Below are 7718 nucleotides of genomic sequence, written 5' to 3'. Positions count from 1 at the left end.
CTATAACTTTATCGAAAATCGCGATAACACTAATGGTAATCTACTTTATAATGTACATGAAGATAAATATGCTTTTCAACTGACTCATCCTTTAATCATAGGTTATGGAGTTACATATCCGCGCGCGCCGTTAGGTAATGATATAGAATTGGGAATTACACTTGCGCCTGCTTCCCAATTAATTGTCACATCCGGTACAGCCCATTATTCAATAAATAACATTTAGATGGAGTATAAAACAATTAATGATCCCGCTCGGGAGAGATACAGCCGATATTACAACAATGGTAAGAATTTACTCTATGAATATGTACATTATTTTAGAACAATCCAGTTCATGAATCAGAAACCGATTATTAATGAAAATGTTTAAAGTGTCACATCGTAGCATGAGAGGCATATTATACTCTTTATTAAAAATTATAGAAAGGGATAGCGAATTTTTCTTAAATACATCTATTGAATCTGTGTCAGTATTGTTTGAGGATATTGCAAATAAAATTTACGCACAGAAGATGTTACCAAGACATTTTTGGAGAGAAGCAAGATGGTATTTTGCTGAAGATAAAGATTGGTGTGAAATTGATATATATATATATGAAGTTGAATATTTGAAGAATAAATTCTGTCTATTTATCGATATGCGTAGCTTAAACGATATTGAATTCCATGGAAATGGATTAAAAGTAATGAACACAAAAGATGGTGTACAACTTGAAATCCGAAGAAAAAAAATATTACTTCCGGAGTCTAGTACAGCGCTCGTGGTGATAAAATATTTCCCCAAGTTTATATTATCAGTGATGCACAGATCTCTGTTGAGAATAGTAGATTAAAGTCTATACCTTTTAGACGTCAAAGGAAGGTTTGCATTATAAAATGAAAGTTGACTCCCGAGTTCAGATAAAATTTTCGTGAAAGCTACAAAATGACAGACCTCTGTCATGACATCTCAGGCTACTAAAGTGTAAGCGGCTATTGTATAAGGTATTGCGTTATTGCACAAGGCACAGCGAACTGTCATATCAGAAAATAATAATACAGAGTCTGAAGACGAGGAAAGACTCCGTAGGGAGTCATAAAATTATGTATACTTACATATAGTCAGAAGGATGGTGTACTATTTTTCGTCTTTTTGTAACCAAAATAGCTAAAATGTATAGTCCGTTCTGTGACTCTCTAGGGACTTTGTAGGGGTAGCATGGAATTTGAGGACCAATGGCCTCTGTTACAATACTTATACACGAGGATTATGAAATACAGAATCTTACAATATGTTACAGGTCATATACAGGTCACCCTTACTTGCGCAGGTCCACTGGCTATGACTCACTGCGTATGCTTGCGCAATCCATTTATGTGTCAATGACCGTTGCTATGAGGGCGCGGTAGGGGCTACAGGGAGGGGTATTTCCCTCCCCTCCCTGTAGCTATTTTCGAATAAATGGTGTTAACATTATTACTTGTCTCAGACAGGAACTAATTGTTACTACTTACGTATATCTATCTGTTTACATTAGACGATGAACCAATACAGGCAAAATAATCTTTCATCTGTTTTTTTTTTTTTCTCCTAGTTTTGTTTAACAGAAAACCTTGCCATGGGTTCATTGCACCTGTCAATTTTAACAATGGTGTCCATTTATATAATAGTCTGCATCGGTGAACGAGGTATGTACTGTTTCATTTGATTTTGTTTTAATTCATTGTCGTCAATGTTGTGCAGTTGCTAAAATTTATCATGCATTTGCCTCACATAAATGCACAATACAAAATATTTATAAACGTTATACCTGATCCAAGGTTCTGTAGTAAATGCATAAATGTTGAGACGGAAGGCTGCAATTCGTTGAAATATTCACAATGCTCTTTCAATACTAAGGCGTTTCATATTGGAAATACAGTTTGAGTATAGAAAACATAGAGGTTCCCTTTGGTCAAAACAATGCATATTGTTTAAAGAATTATCATATAACCAGACACTTATGCACGAAAATCAGCAGTATATACATTGAAATGTCTTTTCTGAACACTTTGTCATGTTGAAAAAATTAAATAATAATGAATAGAGCTGCAAGCAGTAATGAAAGAGTGTCGAGATATCTCATCGCACGAGGGAAAATACAGAAATATATTTGCACATAGCTGATGAGCAATGGGCATATTTGTAAAATCGGGGTCAAAGGTTATCCTTGTTAACTCATATTTTGTCAGAAATATTGTAAAGCTCTTCTAAATCTCTAGTTCATATGTGTAAAATTGATAAAAAAGGTTGTTTTTGTCATAAAAGTACCCAACATACCAATTTGAAGTGTGTAGCACTTATGGTTACTGTACTACAAACATATGTATATATTTGAGGCCAAAAGTCATCATTGTCAAATGAAATTTCGTGAAAATTTAAATTCTATACTTATGACTTTTTACCAAAAATCAGATCTCTTGCTCTATTGGCTAGTCTAAAATGTTTATATGCACATAAGTAATTAGGTATCTTATGTGCTGTCGTAAGGTCTCCCATTTTACCAATTATAAGGGATGAAGCACTTGTGGCGACTGAGTAATGGACATTTTAACCAAAAGTTATGTCTATGTACGAGAAATCAAACATGCAGTTAATAAATTAGAACAGGAAGTGGTTGGTCAAGTGACATTTTGTTTAAAAACTTTGTTGGCGTTCTCAAAACTATCAGATGTGGTCGTGTTTTATACAACAATGATACCTTAAACGATTTTAACTAATTTGGGATAATCGGATGTACGTATTTTTCAAATTTCTCAAAAGTGTTAATTGCCTTATGGCTGAATGTGGTAATATTGCAAAGTTCTAATTAAAAAAACAAAAAAAAACAAAAAAACACAACTGTATAACCTAAAAAGAAAAGCAGAAAAGCTTAAATTCGCATATTGAACCTAGATTACTTCCCTATCCAATTATCCCCAATTAGTTCCAATTGTGTTCCCTATATAACAACATACGACTCCTAGCTCTTTTCTAAACCCGAATTCGATATTGCATAACAATTGAAACACAGTATGGTACAAGGGTTTAAGGTCAAGGGCAATCCTGAAATTAAGGGTTCCAATTTTATCAAATACCTGACACTGGTCAGTGGACACCTTCCCTCTCAGACCTTAGAAAAGAACAGAATGAGACATGGCCATAGCTTAGCTGCAAAAGTATAGAGGAGATCAAGGGTCACAAAAAATATATGTATAATGCTTTACAAATCTTCTTCTGTGAAAATTGTTCTGTTTTCTTGACACTTGGCATAAAGAATCCTAGCAATATGGCTAAAAATGATATTAGCAGAATTTCGATTTAGCTGTTTTTATGCAAATGAAGTCAATTTTAACTTTATATCCAAATAACAGTCTGGTAACGAGACTCATTGTTTTGGTCATGAGATCGAAAAAATACTTTCGCAGACTTCTGCCTATGTGCCAAATTTGCAGTCTCTAGTTGCAACCGTATTATTTTTCTATTTTATATTGTTTTATTTTTTTTACTTAGTTACACGATGCCTTCAATATTTCGTTCGGGGAAATTCACAGTATCACTTAACGCTACATTTTTAGCTCACGTGTTTGAACACATGGGCTAATGTCAAAGCGATGTCTGACTGTCTGTCCGTGTTTGTGTGTGTGTGTATCTGTCTCTCTGCCTATCTGTTTACACGATAACTCACAAACGCATGAACGGATTCAAATCAGATTTAGTAAACTGGTACCATATGCTACTTGCAAAACTGATTAGATTTTGGTTAGTTCGGCTTGCATATAAATAAACTGAGAAGCATTTGGCAGTGCCAAGTTAACAAATAGCTCATTTGCATATTTTACGAAGTTTTATAATTAGTCATATAACTCAGAAAAAAACTGCACCAAATGTGATGAAATCTGTTGCAGATACTTGCCCGACAGCTATCTAATTATGGTGTAAAACATATACTTCTGTGGAGCTTATTAAGGGTTCATTTCGATATCCAAAAAAACATTTACTTGTGTGGAGCTTAATTTCCATATCCAATGAACTTTTTAATAAGTGATATTAATTCAAAATTACAGCATTAAATTTGATGAAACCAGCTACAGATGTTGATCTCATAATTATCTAATTGTACTGAGAAGCATAGAGCTGTGTCTAGTTAATAATAGCTCATTTGCATATTTAAAAAAAATTATATCTAATCATATAACTTCGAAATAACTGCATCAAATGTGATGAAAACTGCTGCATATGCTAATCCGACAGATATCTGACTGTGTTGTAAGGCATTAAGTAGCGTGAAGTTAATTAAGAGTTTATTTGCATATTTAATGAACTTTTTAATTGGGTATATAACTCGGCACCAAATTTGGTGAAACCTGCTACAGATATTGATCTGATAAACAATTAATTGTGCTATGAAACATTGAAGAGTTTGAAGTAAATAAAGCTCATTTACATATATTATAAAATTTGTTATTAGTGACTTTTCTCTAAAATTACAACATTGGGATTAACAAAACCTGCTACAAATGTTGATCTGATTGACACCTAATTGTCCAATCAAGCATTGAGCAGTGTTAACCTAATAAACAGCTTATCTTCATATTAAATCAAATTTTGTAATTGGTGATTAAACTATGAGAGTACTGTGAGAAGTTGATAAAACCTGATACATATAGTGATATAACAGATATCTGATTGTTCTGTGAAGCGTACTGCGAACACGTGAGCACATTCAGTTCACATCTGGTTCCTTACATACAGTAGCTTTGATGAAAATTACACGACTATATTAATTGATCAGCCTGATAATGACACATTTTACAATTTCATTTCGATAAAGCATTACTTGAGTTATGTTTTATATAGCGATTCCATAGACATTGACTTTTCTTAATTGGATTTTATTTTCATACTAAGTAAACACATTTTAAAACAACAGCGCAATGTTCTCGTCGTAAATTATGCTAGTGTATATTTTTAATCTATTGTAAGCTATATTTGAAAACCGTGTATTGGCCATTTCCTGTTCTTTGAATTCATTTTACAGGAATAAAAGTATACCTATTCCTGATCACAGAATTATTTTTGTTTTATAGCAACTGCATATATTTCATGGGCAGTTACACCTATGGACGCATACGTCCGAGAAGGAGATATTTTGACACTAAACTGTTCAGTAAATTACTCAGAGCAAAACACTCGCTTTAAACTTCCTGGATGGGCAAAACGTAATCCAAAAATCAACCAGTTAATGTTATATGGATAGCCTTTAATGGAACTTCGTTCAATGACTGCTGTGACGTAAAGGGTGATAAATCAAAGAAAGAAAGTAATCTGATCATCAGAAACGTGACAAAAGAAACTGGTGGACTATGGATTTGTGTATATCGTGCATTACTTTCTGTGCAGGCAAAAGTAACCGTACTAGGTAAGCCCTTCCTCTTTGTCTTGTTAAAACGACTCGCAATATGGTACATCTAGCATGAGCAAAACGGCCGGGAACAATAATATAAGTTACAAAATATAAATATATTGTGAAATACCAGTAACTATCTATTGCTTAAACATAAATAAGCTAATAAATTTCAAAACACCTAATCGCAATCGCATCCCAAAGGATAACAGATTGACAAACGATATCTTTATGTGATTGAAGCTCATGTGACAGTTACGCATTTTGGGAGGATACAGCTGGCTATATATATATATATATATATATATATATATATATATATATATATATATATATATATATATATATATATATATATATATATATATATATATATATATATATATATATATATATATATATATATATATATATATATATATATATATATATATATATATATATATATATATATATGTGGGTGTGTGTGTGTGTAACCCCGGTTACGATTGTAAGTCATGTGATTAGATCTGCTACGTGTTGTTTGAGTGTGATGACACATGTGTGGAATTTCATTGATAGCGTCTTCGCCCACAATGCATTGCAATGCTCTACTGATTTTCACGGCTGGAAGACAGTACTTTGGTGTGGACGTACGTTTAGGAATTATTATCCGTTTTACTGCCAAGAAAAAATTCCAAGACAACGTGGTTGGTCTTTTACATGACTGTGATTACAGGTATGTGTATTTGAAGGCTTTGGTATTGAAAACAATGAACTTTTAAAAGTCTCAAAGTGTGAGACACACCCCTCAAGCTGAAACGTGGAAAGACCATGTGTTTCCCAATTACCGTGGAAAAGTTTCTAAGTTGTTATTCTGTAGTTAGTTTGATTCTAGTAGTACTTTATGATAGTAGTGAAGTTTTATTTAACATGTTGAAATTTGGGTTTTCTGATTTTGAAGGAAATTTTCTGTGATTCTTAGTTCTTTGTTTCAATGGGATTTTTGAACAGTGTATTTGCTATCATGTTGACTTAGTCTCATCCTGAATGAGATTGTGTAAAGAGAAGGAAACGCTTACATAACTGCCATTGGTCTTTTACATGACTGTGATTACAGAGGAGATCCAGTTAATGAATTACTGGTAGACTGCGCGTGTTCCTATTGTGTGGTTTGATTGAGGAGCCAGCAAGGAGTGCCTGGAATTGTTCGAGTCAATCATCAACTCGAGTATTGCTACCAGCGTTGGAATAACAAATCCCCAGGGAGGATCGTCTGGAAGGACTCTGTGTGTGTAACGTAGTTTCCTATTGGATAGACTATCATCGTCATAGCAACAGGACGGACATTGACCTACAACTTACGGAGAGGCCATTGTACAGCCATATGAACAATAGCTAAGTGAATGAACCCTAGACAACAGCCATTTTAGAATTATCTGGAACTTTATTATGGTGGATGAACTTTAGATTTTGCGCCTGGAAATTATTTTCCAGTCATACTGCTATTAGTTTTAATCATTGTAGACCAGTGTTTTTTATTCTTTTATTATTATTATCATTAGTAGTAGAGATTTTAGCTGTAGTGAAATAAACCTTAATATAAACTGCAACGCAAATTGTATGATAATCATTCTTTCCTGGTTTGTTTATTGTGTGATATGAACCTTGGTCGGGTTTACTTACCTGGCTGAATTTAATTGTCAGTTTAATTACCCGGTTATATATATATATATATAATATATATATATATATATTATATATATATATATATATATATATTATATATATATAATATATATATATATATATATATATTCGTTTGTAGGATATTACACACGTACCAATCTTCTGGTTCAACACTGGGGACAACCTGAAAAACCACAGTCGAATATATATATATATTTATATATATATATATATATATATATATATATATATATATATATATATATATATATATATATATATATATATATATATATATATATATATATATATATATATATATATATATATATATATATATATATATATATATATATATATATATATATATATATATATATATATATATGTGTGTATATATATATATATATATATATATATATATATATATATATATTAAACAAAATACTTCAAGTAAAAAGTAATGAAATCTATTACTTATGTTTCATGCATCTTGCTATCCTAAGATAGAGGATAGAATCCTCTCTCTGAGCAGATATTACATTTCACGAGACAGAAATGAGAATAATACAGAAACACAAACAACAAATGCCGACCTGGCTGAGGTTAAGGAAGAATGATTTTCTGATTTTCATCGGAACA

At 32.1% G+C, this 7718-nt stretch overlaps 1 long non-coding RNA gene across 1 annotated transcript; it reads left to right on the top strand.

The window, feature by feature from the left end:
- Positions 1-5931: 5931 nt before the first annotated feature.
- On the top strand, positions 5932-7000 carry LOC139127493 (uncharacterized). The gene is made up of 2 exons (XR_011551022.1): positions 5932-6126; positions 6508-7000. It is a non-coding gene; the product is annotated as an uncharacterized lncRNA (long non-coding RNA).
- Positions 7001-7718: the final 718 nt, after the last annotated feature.

The sequence above is a fragment of the Ptychodera flava genome, unplaced genomic scaffold (genome assembly GCF_041260155.1).
Source record: "Ptychodera flava strain L36383 unplaced genomic scaffold, AS_Pfla_20210202 Scaffold_32__1_contigs__length_2955704_pilon, whole genome shotgun sequence".
Lineage (NCBI taxonomy): Eukaryota > Metazoa > Hemichordata > Enteropneusta > Ptychoderidae > Ptychodera > Ptychodera flava.
Note: the sequence above shows the minus strand (reverse complement) of the source record. Positions and strands in the feature narration are given on the sequence as shown.